Source organism: Protopterus annectens, chromosome 1.part2, assembly GCF_019279795.1.
Source record: "Protopterus annectens isolate FY-2018-M chromosome 1.part2, PAN1.0, whole genome shotgun sequence".
NCBI classification, from domain to species: domain Eukaryota; kingdom Metazoa; phylum Chordata; order Ceratodontiformes; family Protopteridae; genus Protopterus; species Protopterus annectens.
Genome location: NC_056727.1, coordinates 1,260,005,751 through 1,260,022,291, shown reverse-complemented (window position 1 = coordinate 1,260,022,291; position 16,541 = coordinate 1,260,005,751). Strand labels below are relative to the sequence as shown.

At 39.6% G+C, this 16,541-nt stretch overlaps 1 protein-coding gene across 3 annotated transcripts in view; it reads right to left on the bottom strand.

The window, feature by feature from the left end:
* Positions 1-16,541, bottom strand: part of EVA1B (eva-1 homolog B) — an 897,639-nt gene that overhangs the window by 4,331 nt on the left and 876,767 nt on the right. The gene's annotated exons all lie outside the window — the stretch shown is intronic.

Genomic DNA, 16,541 nt, shown 5'->3' with positions numbered 1-16,541 from the left:
TAACATATTAATAATGCAACTCAAAAATAAAACAGAAAAAACAGATGTTTAGTTAATTTAAGACTTAGCTGGGGGAAAAAAAATGGCTAAAATGTTTTCTTATAAAGGTATTAGTAGAATACAAATATCATACACCTATTGTGTACATGCAGAGGAGTGAAATGCACCCTACTCCCTACACACATACCCATTTGAGCATGCAGTGAAACAGTATGCTGTATGCAGAGTGAAAGAACAAAAGAATGATAGATGAACAACTGGTCGACCAACAACCCACACCACTAAACAGACTGGTTCATCCATAAATGAAAGGCTTTTTTTAAATTAACACATGAAATCACCATACTTTAACCACAGATGCTACGATACTGCAGTACACTCCATTAATTTAAATCAGTGTTTCATTCAGTTTAAGGGATGTAGTAGTCCTAGTTTTAAAGATGCAGGTTTTTTATCACTGAATTCTCCAAAAATGTTCTTCAATTTAGTCAGGTTTGCTTTGTATCAAGCACAATTAAAAGGTGTATTGCCCTTATCCACAAGGCTACAAACTACCCAAAGGTCAGAAGGGGACAGCTCTGAGAATCATCCCTTTGTTAATCCACTTGCCGTTAACACATATACTGTACTGAAATATTTCAAAATCTATCATAAATATATAAATTCCTTCTCTGAATTTGTGATATAGAGAAAAAGAAAACTATTAAAGCTGTATCCCATTTTTTTTAAATAATATTAAGCTTATGTAACAGAATATTTATTCATGGATCTGCCTGACAATGGTAGGAAGTTTCCCAATGTAAATTCAAGGAATGGAAGTGAAATCTTCAGAAAGTAGAATTGTGTTACTGACATATCATAGTTTGATATTTGAGTATTGTCCCTGGCCTGGCCTGACCTTAAAAATTAAAAAAAAAATACAATTACCCATTCCACTGCTCTGTAAGCAGCCCTTCCCTTCTGTTTTCAGCCTCCAATCTGGTACTACAGAGCAATTCCTTTCAGACTGAGGATTTTTGTCCATTGTGCTGTGCTGTGTCTTAGCTCATGTGCAAGAGAATGCATTCTCTCTCAGCATGGGTGATTGCCCCAGGAGATCTTTTTGTTGACTTTTCCATAATTCTTCACTGTATTTACAGGAGATAATTTATCATGGTGGAGACACATTTTGGACACAACAGAAGCCCATTTGATATCACACTAGATGGTTGGATATTACTGGTGTGTGTGTGTGTGTGTGTGTGTGTGTGTGTGTGTGTGTGTGTGTGTGTGTGTGTGTGTGTGTGTGTGTGTCTGTGTGTGTGTGTCTGTGTTTTATTCCTCCATGCAGAACTACTTCATGAATGCATGCATTACCAGGGGTAGAAGCATTATTACTATTATTACTATCATTACTACTACTACTATGCAGGCAGAAGGACTGCTATTACCCCAAGATGGAGGTTGAGGCAAAAAATGTAATGACGTTTTCACTTAAATTATTGGGGATTACAATCAATCAGTAATGTCGGTCAGAAAATACATATGCTCTATCCATTTTTTGTTAGCTGAGTCCCAGGAGTACTGGCTGATTATATGACTTGCTCAGAGTACACAGTAAGCAAATGGAGCTAGGAAGAGTGAAGCCTTGCTCCACTGACTACAGGATGCAGCTTATTATGAGCTTAGAGCCTTACTCCACTGCACTAACTGACAGTCCTTTCTTAACTTCTTCATTTTCTGTTAAATCACTGAAGAAAACAGCCACTCAATAATGCTGGTCATTAAAATTGCATAACTGTTGCTTAGAAAATGCATTTCAAGTTAATTGCAGTTGTCTGGTACTTAAGGCTCTGAGCTATTAACAAACTGCTTTCTGGAGCAAAAAATACGGGGTTGGAGTCCTTCCACCTCTGTTTGCTTATGTAACTTTGAGCAAATCAATCAGACTGCGCTCCTGGTTCATCCCTGAAAAGTATTGTGTTTGTCTGCTTAGCAAATAACTTCAATAAAATGGTATTTAAAGTGTGGGCTTTTGTTCCCCGATTATTTTTGTCTTTCTAACAATGACAGGCATACATTTCAGACTTTGCATCCCTCAAAAATGCTTGCTAATAATAATGTTTTTTTTTTATTCTAATAACTTTGTAAGTATATAATAGAAACATTTAAAATCTGTTCCTGATTTTTGGCTTTGTCTTTGAGTTGAGGCAAGAAGTTGAATGTCAGAGGGAAGTTGCAATGGGCTCCACTGTAAGGTTCTGACAGCAGTGAGCTGAGATACATCTGGCCTATTATTTATGGATATATTCATTCACTTTTTCTCAAGCAGATATCCGGGGTATACAGTCAGGCAAGTGGCTGTAAATGATGTGTGTGTGTGTGTGTGTGTGTGTGTGTGTGTGTGTGTGTGTGTGTGTGTGTGTGTGTGTGTGTGTGTGTGTGTGTGTGTGTGTGTGTGTGTGTGTGTGTGTGTGTGTGTGTGTGTGTGTGTGTGTGTGTGTGTGTGTGTGTGTGTGTGTGTGTGTGTGTGTGTGTGTGTGTGTGTGTGTGTGTGTGTGTGTGTGTGTGTGTGTGTGTGTGTGTGTGTGTGTGTGTGTGTGTGTGTGTGTGTGTGTGTGTGTGTGTGTGTGTGTGTGTGTGTGTGTGTGTGTGTGTGTGTGTGTGTGTGTGTGTGTGTGTGTGTGTGTGTGTGTGTGTGTGTCTACATAAATATTTGTTTCTTGCAAGTCATGGTAGTTTTTTTGTTTTGTTGTCTGTGGACAGTATGCTTATTTGGCTGTGGATAAAATTAATAGTCTATACGTGTATTGTTAATATGTTAACTGTAAATATATTTGTTAATTAACCTTGATTTATTTTTGTTTGTTTTTTTTTTTCATGGCAAATGGTTGTGAAATGCATTGTGTTGGACTGTAACAGCCAATGTGGTTGTTGTTGTGTCTTTCAGCTTTTCCCGGTTAGGGGTCGCCACAGCAGAACTCCAGTCTGCTAATGATTGGTAGTTGATTTTTACATGCCGAGTTACCAGCCCTGACGCACAACCTTCAAAGAAGGTATGCCCATTCACGCATGTCTCCACGCAGAAGACGCTCTAGCTGAGAATCGAACCAGACAGCGTCTTACTGTGAGGCGACAACGCTACTGCAGCACTACCACCACGGTGTTAACAGCCAATGTGGTACTTAGTGCAAATAAGTGAAGCTATGAGCTGCTTCTGGAGTACACGGCTGAGTCCCTCAGCCTTCGTGTGTCATGTGACTCTGAACAAGTTGCTTCACCATGCAGTGCTCCTAGGCTGCACCTGAAAGGGGACACTTGCATCCAGTGGGCTGTCCCAACCTGTTGGCAAATGCAATGCACTTTTGTCATTTAAATTCCTATTTCCTTCACATGGACATTAATTAGTGTTTCACTGTATGCTGCTGACTGTGAGCCCCAGCACATATCTTGTAGTTTAATGGGTTTCCAATCGCATTCTCAATAAATGTGAGTCTTTTTTAGCAAATGGCTGTCGGTGTTTTTTCTCTAAAATCTGAAGTAAGTTTTAAATTAAATCCAAATCTCTGTGATCACTGTAAAAGTAAATGAAAAAAAATAGTATGTGCACTGACAGGTTTGAATAGTGTTTTGTCTTAATTGAGGAGAGACAGTAAAGGAATGGTATATTTGTATGGGTGTGGGGGGAGCAGTCCATTAACCTCCCCAGGGCCCAATTTGACCATGATCCAGCTCTAGATGGGTGAACCTTTCCTGTATTCTGCAAAGACAACAAAGAGCTGATCCATCTTTCTGTAATCCTTTGTCTTATTCAGGAAGTACCACAGCTGCTGCCAAAAATCCAGGGAATAGAGAATTCTTTCCCATTTGTTCTATGGCTTGTTACAGAAAACTGGGAGATGGATGGCCTGATTCAGAGTCACCTCTGTCACCACCTTTAACATAAAAGTGAGGTTTGTGCATAATGTAACTCTGTTTGAATGAAAAACTATAAAGTACACCAGGGCTTGTAGCTCCTACGAACCTCTTGGAAGAAGGTAATCTCCACCAAGAATAATGTCCTCTCTGAGAGACATTTTATGTGTGTTGAACCTACAAGTTTAAAAGGATGAAGTGTAAGCTGCTGTACCATAAAATGTAGCTTCAAGGGCAGTGCAGTTGACTTCTTTGGATGTAGTACCCCTTTAGGAAACTGCTGAACTGCCCTTCTGCAAGTAAGATATGGTTCCAGAGGTTGTCATGGTGCTCTGGTATATAAGTGGACCTTAATGGAAGTCTATGATAAGCCTGCATGTAATGATCTGTCAGTTACTGTGGAACTCTTGGTACCTCCACTTTCTATTATACCAGATATGAGTTCCTAAAACTTGGTTTTCTGGTTCCCTCATAATAAAGTGTACATCCTCATTCATATGCTACCCAAAGGTAATAAAGTTAAATCTTTCATGCTGTCAGACTGGGGATCTTCATCCCTGGGTATACTGAGGTGGTCTTGCACCATGTCAGTAGGTCCACTTGCCTGCATAGATCAACTGGATCATCCGTGGTCATCAAAATGAGGTGAGAGAATCAAAGTTGCCTGCCTCACAAAAAAAAGAAAAAGAAAGAAAAAGGCTTTTAGGATCATATTTGTTTGATCCATCTGTATTTTCTGGCTTACTCTCAGAATCAGCAACAAATCAAAGAAAAAGCATACTGGAACCTGCCCTTCTGCACAATGGAGAAGGTGACTGCTGCCCAACCTTTTGTGTGTGGTGTTCTGGAGCAGACGTTCTTGATCCTAGAGTTTTTGTGTGAGGCAAAATGAACCCTCTCCAGCACTTCCCATTTCTGTGCCAGAGATCAAAAGACCTCCCTGTGCAGTTGCAACTTGTGGAAGTTTATTGCAGTTCTGCTCAGCTGGTACAACAGTAGGTCATCCCTGTGGAAGTGCATACTACACTTAATGCCTTGCTCTGGTTTATGGTCATGCCCATGTTTGTAAGCCCATCCTGCAAAGTCTGGTAAGAGTGTATTCCTTCATGTTTGTTGATGTACACATGACTGTAGAGGTGTCTGCAACTCTCCTCAATATTCCTAGAAGCCATAGGGATTTGCATGCTTTTAGAGCACATTGTACTGCAAGTATCTCTTTCAAGTTCATATAGGGTTTAGTTTCTGACTTGGTCCATGTGAACCATACCTTCAACTACAGGGATTGGGCTACTCATGCCTGGTCATGACACCTATTGTTATGATCTTGTTGTGGGCTAGGGGCAGAGTGAAATTTCTCTGCTCTCATTGGCAGTTTATACCCTACCAGCCCAGTTGCTTTCTCAGGCAAAGTAGTGTTGAGAGGACATGTTTTAATGGCTCGGCCTGCTGGTCCCTCAGGCTACTTAGGTACCACTGGGCTTTCCTCATATGTAAGTGGCCAAGGACCATAAGGCTGGCAGCCACAATTTTCCTTAGGATCCTGAATATCTCCCTCATCACCCACATGTTGTTCCATCATTTGCAGGAAAAAGTCTGTAAGAGAACATTTTTTCCCAAGATAGAAAATCTTTTGACATCTTTATATCCTGGAGATCTCCCCAGAAAGACAAGATTTTGAAAATATTCATGTCTGAACTTCTGCAGATTCAGGGTGAATCTTATGTTCTGCATATATTATAGAGCCTTATGGCCTCTTCTTTGGATGATGCTTTCAGGATGCAATTATCTAGAAATGTTTAAATGTGTATACAATTTACCCTGCAGTGGGCAACCACTGGTGCCAGATATTTCTGAAAATTCTTGGAATAATAGCCAAGACAAAGGGGAGAGAGGTAAACTGGTGGTGATCATTCCCTGGCAAGATTCTGAGGAATTGCTTGTCCTTCTTATAAATTGAGATGTGTAACTATACATCCCTTATATCAATTCTCACTAAGAATGCCTTTAGACTCTGGAAGGAAATAATGGATTGGAGAGTCAGCATTTTAAGCTTTCTTACCAAAAGATACTTATTTAATTTGGACAATTCCAGAAGGAGTCTCCATGGACCATCATTCCTTGGGACCAAGCCTTTAGTAAAAGTACTTTTCCTCTTATCCTTTTGGAACAGCATCTATGGTTGCTTGCTGTAGCATGTGATGCCCCTTTGGAACAGCGTCTATGGTTCCTTGCTGTAGCATGTGATGCCCCTTTGGAACAGCGTCTATGGTTCCTTGCTGTAGCATGTGATGCCCCTTTGGAACAGTGTCTATGGTTCATTGCTGTAGCATGTGATGCCCCTTTGGAACAGCATCTATGGTTGCTTGCTGTAGCATGTGATGCCCCTTTGGAACAGCGTCTATGGTTCCTTGCTGTAGTATGTGATGCCCCTTTGGAACAGCATCTATGGTTGCTTGCTGTAGCATGTGATGCCCCTTTGGAACAGCGTCTATGGTTGCTTGCTGTAGCATGTGATGCCCCTTTGGAACAGCGTCTATGGTTCATTGCTGTAGCATGTGATATCCCTTTGGAACAGCCTCTGTGTTCCTTGCTATGTTTATAGGTTTTGACCTGAGATCCAGGTGGCATATATTGGTAATGATGTCTGACACACTAGTGCATATGAGGTGAAGACCTTAATCATCATGCCAAACCCATTATCTAATGGTTCCACTGGGTTTCCAACTTCAGACAAATGGTTTCCATCTGTCTGAAGCAATTTTCCCCATTTTTCCAAGTAAGTGGAGACACTCCTTCCCAAATATGGGGTGACTTGGGACTAGGATGAGGAGGTGGGGGTAGAGCAGTATAGTTGCAGTTGGTCCTTAAATGAGGCAATAGTTTGTTGCCTTATTTGCCTCAATGTATCATTGTCTCATTGTTTCTTGTAAAACAGCTTGTTCCCTTTTGGCTGGTTTCCCTTTCCTGTCTTTCTTTAAAAGGGCCCTTGTTTATTAAGTTAATTCCTGAAATACTTCCTTGTACCATGCCAGTGGCACAGCTCTGGAGGCTAAACCCAGAACATAACAAAAACACAATGTCTTCCTACCCAAATGGAAGCTTGGATGACTTGATCTAGTGTGGCTCGAGAGTCTTCCTTAGTCAAATTAAGTTACATTATTTTGTTAAGTATATGTACCTGGAACTTCAGTATGTGGGATGGCAATTTAGAGCTTTAAAGAATATGGTGGCTGGAGTGTACGTTTTCTTACCCTCATGTCCAGGACTTCACTCTATCTCTCACCAGGCAGAATATTACTCCCTGGTGGAAGTCAGTCCCCTTTAGTTGCATTCAAGGAGAAGGTGTCTGGTCTGCGACTAGAGCCCTAAAAACGGAAAGACTAGTTCCCCCAAACCATGCAAAATCTACCTGGTCTTTTGGAGGTATTTGGCCATGAGTCTGGTTCCTGAAAAGTTCTTTCAAACTCGTGCAACAAAGCTCCCCGTAGTGCAGGAACTGCCACTGACTAATGGAAGTCACAGCCTAGTAAGCCTATAGCCCTCTTTTGTGCATCCAAGACCTTCATAGCCTGCCACTGAAAATCATCTCTCGTAAGGACCATGGTATATCCCACAGTGAGGTTACCCAATGGTGAGTCCAGTACTAGTATATTCTTGCTATCAGTATTAGAACTCGAGAGAGAAGACATCTGAAATATAGAGTCTAGGCCATTTTCTTCCTCCTGTGTGATGTCTACTTCAATCGTATCTTTTACAAGGATAGGCAGAGAATCCCTACTACATTTTATAGGGCATTTGCCAACACTGAAGTCTGGATTATGTCATCTGCCAACCTTGAAAAATGATTAGAAAGCTTTGTGGCAAACAGAACCATTCTGGTGCTGCTGTTGGAAACCCTGGCAAACCATCTGTCTCTGACCTTCTAGACTCAGACCTAAGATGTCATTACAACAGAGTGCACCTCCAGGTGTTTCTGCAGTTAATTCCTGCCTACCTCTAGGCATTAAATATTGCTTGTTCATATTTGCATTAATAATTTCAAATCCATGCTACATACACGGTATCAGAATATTTTATCTTGAAGCATACATGATGGCAAACAGAACTGTATTGATATTTAACCTCTGTCAGTGAGTATTTGTTATCACCTTACAGTTCTAACTTCATTTTTTAAAGGCTCAAGCCACACCCACTGGGATTGAAAGGTACACACTCAAAAGGAATGAGTTAACTGAGGACTGTGATCTCAAGAAATTGGCTGTTAATTTGTCATCATCCACATTTACCAGTGCTAAGCCATCTTCTTCCTGTTTAATCAGAAAATGTCTGTCTATGGGTGGAATAAAGCAGTCTCCATTAGAGAGGTCCACTTTCAGCTCAGAATGGCTGGACATGCCTGACAGTTACCAGAGAAGCTTCATTGGGTTAGATGACTTCTTAGACAAAGGGCCATCTTAGTACAGGTGTCCACATGTAAAGAAGGTCCTGTGGTATCCTCCAAATCCTCAGACCTGGAGCAAGAATTCCAGTGTAAAGCATCTGAATTATCTCTGTCAGACACCATGAATGAACAGTGAATGAATGCTGCTAGCTTTTTGTGATTTGCATTAGTAAGCATGATGTACTCACTAGCTTTAAATGTTTTGGGCCTAAAGTCATTGCAGCTGTCTTACAAAGCAATGTTGTGGTCAAGGCCCAAAAAACACACTTATCATACCCGTCCTTAACATTGGTATGTCTTTTACAAACAAATTTATTCTTCTTGGCCAGTGTCCCCAGACCTCTGAATGGACACATCTTGTCCTGATCAGATGAAAATATGTAACTTCAAATAAGAACGTATTAACTCAAGCCCTGCTATAATAGGATCTCGACTGAAAGAAGAGAAAACAATCCCCTCTGTGGTACTTAACTATGATCTTCCAGTTTAGGCTTGAAACAACAGGCTAAGCAAACATCTGTACCATGACACATGGCAAGAAAGAACTGAAGATAGCTACCTGTATGTCTTCCTTTATATCATGACATGGAAACATCCAGGGTTGTAGACATAATCTGGCACAGAGGGAAGGGGATGAGGTCTGAAAATGACCAAAAGGTGGACTCTGCATGTGGCAGAGATTCTTGAAGTTATGACTGCAATAGTGACCTACACAAACAGCATCTGTGAAAATTAAGTGCGATTAAGTGAAAATAACATTACTCTTTATTGGAGAATTTCCTTTTTTAGAAAGTACAACAATAACACATTTTGTATTTGTAGATCAATATATACAAACTCGTAACCTCAGTAGCTTCAACCCAACTACTTTCTCAAATACTTTCAAACAAATGAACTGGCAAATTCTAAACATCCTTCCTCTTGACAAGGCTATAGAATACTTCAACTCCATCTTCCTTGATACTTTAAACTCACTAGCCCCACTAAGAAACAAAAGGATAAAAACTAAAACTGCTCCTTGGCTATCCAAAGAGACAAAACAGATTATGTACCACAGAGACAAACTATGAAAGCCTTACCTAAACAATAAACTGGCCAATACCTTGCTCCAATATAAACAGCTCTGCAACCATACAAAACATCTAATCACCAAAGACAAAAAAATCCTACTATATCAAACTTCAGTCTAATAACAACAAAAACCTCCAAATATTCTGGAACTCAATAAACTCACTCCTCAATCCAGGCTCCAAGAATAATCCCTGTCCTGACCCAAGTAAATCTGACCTCGAACTAGGCTCTGAATTTAACAAATTTTTCATAGACACTATTACTACCCTCACCAAGACATTTCCCAATAATAACCCAGCTGCTCTACACTCTCCCCCTTCTGACTCACCTCATCTATTTGAACTCAAACCTATCTCCACTAACTTTATAAAAAAACTTTTGTCCAAACTTAAACCTTGCTCTAATGCTCCCGACAATATTCCCTCTTCCTTCCTAAAATATGCTACTGATGGCATTGCTCTCCCAATCAGCATCATTATCAACTGATCCATAAAAGAATCATATGTCCCCAAACTCTGGCGCTCAGTTTATATTCTTCCTCTTCATAAAGGGGGCAAAAATACTAGCATCTCAAACTTTCGCCCCATTGTTTTGCTCTCACCAATCTCCAAAATCCTAGAAAAATGTATCCACCACCAACTTATGCCTTTCCTGACCCAAAACAATCTTCTCACTCCTACCCAGCATGGCTTCCATCCAGGCCATAGCACAATAACTGCTCTACGCTCTTTCCTAGAAACTGCCAATCAAACCCGAGATTCAGGACACTTAGTGTCTACTGTTTTACTCAATCTGTCTAAAGCCTTTGATACTGTTTCCCACAAGCACCTTCTCTGTCATCTCTCAAACCTTAATCTCTCACATAATGCTTTATCCTGGTTCTCCAGCTATCTGTCAGACAGATCACAGGCAGTCAAATGGAAGAACTCGATCTCTTCCTTCCTACCTACACCAACTGGTGTACTACAGGGATCCATCCTTGGGCCAATGCTTTTGAACATCTTCATCAATAACTTTCACACTGCTGTTCCTGATGCTAAAATCATTCAATATGCAGACGATTTAACCTTAGTCTGCTCTGCCTCAAACCTCTCTGAATTGCTGACTAAAACCCAAACTGCCTTCTCAACAACTGAAAACTGGATGCGCCAAAACCACTCTCTCTCAATGCAAATAAATCAAAGATTCTACTATTCCCTCCCACAAAGACCCTCTCCTATGATAAAAACAACTTCAAAGTCTATAGTCAAACCAACTCACCTATAGAAGTGGTCCCCTCTGCAAAACTACTTGGCATTACTGTAGATGAACACCTCAAGTTTGATATTCATATTCAACAAAATATTAAGAAAACCCACCAAAAGCTAGGTATGCTGTATAGGAATAATCACTTTCTCTCCAACTCTACCAGGCAAACTCTGTCCTCGACTTATCTTCTTCCTTCCTTATTATATGGAGCCCCTCTCCTAACCAACCTATCCTCCTCTATCACCTCTCACCTAAACTAGAAAACTGCTACAACAAAATCTCTAAATTTACCTCTAAATCTAAAAATACCACCCATCACTGCCTAACCCTACAATCTCCAACTCACTACTGCACATAGACTCATATTTCACCCAACAAAATGTTCCGCTCTAACATCCACCCCCCTTATACACCCAACAGGGCTCTCAGATCTGAAAATCAGAACTTCATTACTATCCATAAATCTAAATGTCCTGCTGGCCAACTTCTCCTATCTTTCTCACTAGGCAAAAAATGGAATTCCCTTCCCTCCACACTAAGAACCATACCAAACTCAGTAAACTTCAAAATCCAACTATTCAAACACCTGTCCACTAAATGGAAATGTACCTGCCTTCACCCAACCTAATCCAAGGGGCTTCTCACTATGGTTCCCAAGCTCTACAACTCTCATAGTTATCATCCTATGAGCCTATCTAAGCTCTCAACAATTTCTATAGCTTCTCTCTAAGCTCTCAACAACTCCTACAGCTACCCTCACACAGCCCAACCTTGTAAATATTGTAAATAGCATTCTACTGTTGATGTGTGTATGTAAAGCGTATTTACATTTTCTTAAAAGGTTTGTATGTAAACTGTTTCCACACCTAACACATATGTTTACCTTACAGACACAAGGTGCAGGGTTTGATTCTGATGTGGGGTAATTGGCTAGGCTTAAAACGGAACACAAGGGCAGTTAGCCTAGTACCACCCTATGAACTAAGTTCTACTTCCATACTTATTGTTGGGAGGTTGCTTAATGGCTAAGGTGTTTGTCTTACAAACACAAGGTGCAGCGTTTGAGTCTCACAAGGGACAATTGGCTAGGCTTAACATGGCTCACAAGGACAGTTAGCTTAGTACTAAACTATAAACAAATTAATCTGTTTTCCTCAAATTAAACTGTATGATCCCTACCTTCAAGCTTAATGAATTTGCACATTATATCGAATGCATTTATAAGTAACTATTCTACATAATATTATCTTTAATATTAACTATCAGTTGTATGTAAATTGCATAATGCATCTTGAAGCTTTTCTCCCTGGGCCTCCACTGAAAATGGGTCAATTCAGCCCAGTGGACTTCCCTGGTAATCAAACTGCAAATAAACAAATAAATAAATGTATATACCTTTAAGAAGCTATCCAAGGGGTTGCCCAAGTGTATAAATACTGACAACGTGCGAGCCTGACTGCCATTTTAAAGTTAGCTGTTGAGATGTAAATATGTATCTATGTAAGCTCTGTTTATTAACTAGTTCATTCATATTTAAAGATGTTGCTATCCATCCTGATGTTTGTATGTATTAACGCATCTGAACGAAACCCCAAGCCTTCTCGTTATATGTATTAGAGACAAACGATCGACAGTATTTATTAAGTGCATTATGAATAACAGGGATTATGTTATAAAATCATTTGATAAGGGGAGCACATGGCAGCTTACAAGGCTGTGCAACAAATGGGCGCAGAAAAAATTTACACAGTACACTTTTACTCATTTCAGACACATTTACTTCATACAAGTTACTTACAGAATTGAATGTCTCTTATTTGCAGGCCAAATGCCCTGAAATAGGAAATATTTTTTTTATTTTTACCAAAAATAAATAAATAACAAAGCTTACATCATTCCTAGATCTAAATTCTAGACTGATCGGAATTGTGGAAAAGTAACAGGATCAAAAGACATATGTGACAAGGTAAAAGCAATGCTCTGTTGTGGTAACCATTTGAAATAGTAGTACTGGCAGTGCCAAGTCCTGGAATGTGGAGACAGAATGACTGAAACTCTGGACTTACATATATTAAGTCTGAGACTGGCATTTATTACAATAGTCTCTTTTCTCCAAAGTATGATATTCTGGAAGATGGTATACATAAGTATGGAGGCGCGGCTTACACGCATGAGGGGGTGCAGCGGGGCTGCAAAAAAGATAAGTAAGAAGGAAAAGAGTGATGCTCATTGTATGCCCTTCTCCTGCACATCAGCTTTTTTTTAGCATTTCTGGACTTGGTATTGTGATTTCCAACATTTCTAAAGGTAGCCCTTAGTTACCCTAAAGAAATTAAACAGTAGTTGGCCTATTAACTTACTGCAATCACAGTCTTCTCATCAGAGTCAAAATGTAGGCAGCATTAAGTGGAGATGTGGCTGGGATATTTAGCGGATGGTAGTTGTGCCATTTGTGAGGCATAGGAAGCGTCTGAGCTTTTCCAAGACAGAGATTATAGCTTGAAAACTCATCTAAATGTTGAAATATTTGGAAAGTTGGTCTGTTGAAGGGACTCAACACCTTTAGTACTTCTAGCAACCAAGAGAATCTAACTAGTCAGTAACTGCCAACAAAATGTGTTTCATTCCTAAACATTTTTGTCTCAACAGTGTTGCAATTTCCTCCTAACAGCTGCCAGAATGGCTTGGGACATGCATCACCAGTATAAGTTCAATAATGTGCATGTATAAACAGACCCTGACTACAGCAGTTTTACTGTTGTCATGCAGTGGCTTCCCCCTCCTACTCAGCATATAAAAGACTGTCAGCATCAGACTCATCAAAGCTCTCTCTCTCTCTCTCTCTCTCTCTCTCTCTCTCTCTCTCTCTCTCTCTCTCTCTCTCTCTCTTTTATTGCTTTACTCAGAGTTATATAAATGCAAAAACATGCATTTTCCAGCAACGATCACAAGTCCTTAATTCAACATTGTCTGGAGCAGCCAGACTCCAAAGAACATTGTTATTCCAAGAGTTGTTCGCACACTTTGTGTTCAACATGTGCAACACTGCAGCCAGCTCAGGTGTTAAGAATACATTCAGAAGCCTTCCAGAGGCAATCAACAAGTATATGGAGTTGTCCCTTCCTTTTACTCCTATTAAATCAACACATGAGAAGTGATTCCAGTTGCCATCTTATCCATTTCTTTGCAGTTTTGGAATCAGTTCAGGAAGGTGAAGTTGCAATGCTCCCTCAAAAGGAAAGCAATACTAATTAACCATTTCTCCCACTCCAAAGTACTCTAAAGAAATAGAGGTAGTACATAATGTGAGAATATGGATTCAGAACCCCTATATAGATGTTGCATTTGTTTCACTAGACAATAGCCTATATCTGTCTGAAAGAGATGGCAAGCATTAACAGAAATAGCCACTATCAAGCAGACCTCCAGATGACTGCTTATATCACTGCTAAGATGATGGGCAAATAGGAGCATAACAGCAGGAATGAAGCTAACTATGAGCATGCTCATTTTAATGAGCACTGTGGTGACACTTTTAATCCTAAAACTCGCTGGAGTTTCCTAGTCTGATACAAACCTTATGGTGTGCCTGCAGGTATTCCATCATATGAAATATACATTTGTAGGTTCTCTATTGTTATCACTTTATGTCCCAGTCCCACCCTTGCTGGAAAAATATGTAAAGATGATCACATGCCTGAAAATGTTTCTGGAGCCATTAGTAGTCAACTCTGATTGCCTCACAATATGTGATGTTCAGTTGACATATTGTTATCTTTGTCCTTTCAAACAGTGGGTTACCAAATAGTAGTCTTTTGGCTGTCTGATCTCTTTTGACCACTTGTGAAGTCCCGCGGTGACGAGAGCTAGTTAGTCAGCAGGCAGTCTATGCTGCCCCACCGTACACAGCCATTCAGAGGCATGTACTTTATCATTTATTTGTATTATTTCATTGCTGCTGCTGCTGTTTCTTCCTGGGGTTATACACACCATTTTTGAAACTTTCCCTACATTTTCTTTATATGTTTGTATCGTGTATCTATGATTCCAGCTTGTAGGTTTTGTGCATATAAATAATTGACTTTAAAATTGTACATTGTTGTGCTTGTAGGTATTGCAGCCAGTAGGGTTATTTTGTAAAATACCTATTTACTTTACCAGCTGGCCAGAAAACCAAATATACAGCATTCACATTTAATAACAGTTTATATAGGACAGTAGATAAACAAACGTACTAATTATTCCAGCAATATCAGACACCCCAGTACTCATAAGCCTTCATCGGTTTAATAATATCTGGGTTAACACTGGTATCTTAATTAATTAATTACCTTTTCTTGGATGTCTGTTTTACAAGAAGTGGATATGGAGTCATCATGTTTTCTGAATTGTTTTTCTTTTATCTATGACTTCTACCTACTTTTTTTTGGTTATGACTTAGTTTAGGGTCTAGCTTGGTGCTTTAGGTTAATGTGACTGTCAAGTATAGTGACAGTCTCTGTCACCTCAAATTCTAAACACCATATAATAAAAGATTTTTCATCTTAATGCCAGAGGTGCAAACACCCTGCAAAAAAGGAACAAGCTTTTGGCATATTTAAAGAGGCAAGTGTCCAGTTAAAGTATACTGAGTTAAGAAATAGGGGAAGGTCAGTATTGGCATGGTATGACACTTTTGTGCTATGCCTTCAGTAAAGGGTCTCCACTTTAAGTAAAAAGAACTTCTGATGACATGACCATTATATTGAAAATACTGCTATTAATATTGCAACAATGGAATAAGTGTAAATGAGTTACTATACAGATAAGTAAATCCATTGGAAACACCATCTTAGTTATTATTAATCTGGACATTGAAAATCTCTTAACCCTGAACCCTTATGAATTTGGTTGTGTCAAAGGAAGATCCTGACTTTTTAACCTCATTACTTTATTTGAAAAAACACTGAGGCAGTGGACAATAGTTACACATTCCATACAGCATGTTTGGAACTGGACAAGGCTTTTGACATTAGTTACAATGTAGGCATTACTATGACAGACTTGTAAATCTAAATATAAATTCTTAGCCACCTGGCGGTGTCAACATTAGCTCTAGATGATTGTCACTGTGGATGTGACTCCCTGATCCTATGTGCAAAAATGGGAAAAGGAGGTGATAAATGTATGCATGTAAGTATGGATGGATAGATAGATGGATGTTATATGGTGGATAGCAAACAGCTCTTCTGACAGAAATCATGGTTAATGTCACAGGTACCACTTCTGAAAGAAAAAAGTGAAATTATTCTCTGTTAATCTTTGCTTCCATCCACTGAAGACACACAGCTCACTATTTCCTTTCTCTGTGATTATTTTGCTCCACCCTGTAACTGCAGCAAGCATTTCTCTCCTATACTGCTTAACTGGTAGCATTTTATCACAAGCCTTGGTGATCAGGCGTTACCTCACATCACTGCAGCTGTAGATATTATTTTTTATTTTTGTGCTTAGTACTGTTTACATACTGACGGAGGCTGACTATTGCAGCATTAGTTTTCAGTAATGACATTCATTAGCATCCAGTCACACATCCCATACCAGCATCTTCTGTGGTAGGAACCAAAACAATACACAAAACAAATAATTAATCCATCATAAGCTCTGTGCTGAAAACTCTGTTAAGCACTCAACAACAGCAGTTGATTAATATGAGAGCATGTGCAACTAGCATTGTGAGTCCTACAAGTGGTGTGATATTGCAGTATGAGTAGTTAATAACACTCGACTAGCCATTAGAACAGGGTATGACAGGAAAACTAGTCCACTCAACTAACCAGTGGAATCAAAGCTACAAGTAGGGAAATGACTTGCATGTCACTGTAGTATCTCTTAGGCAAATCCTGTA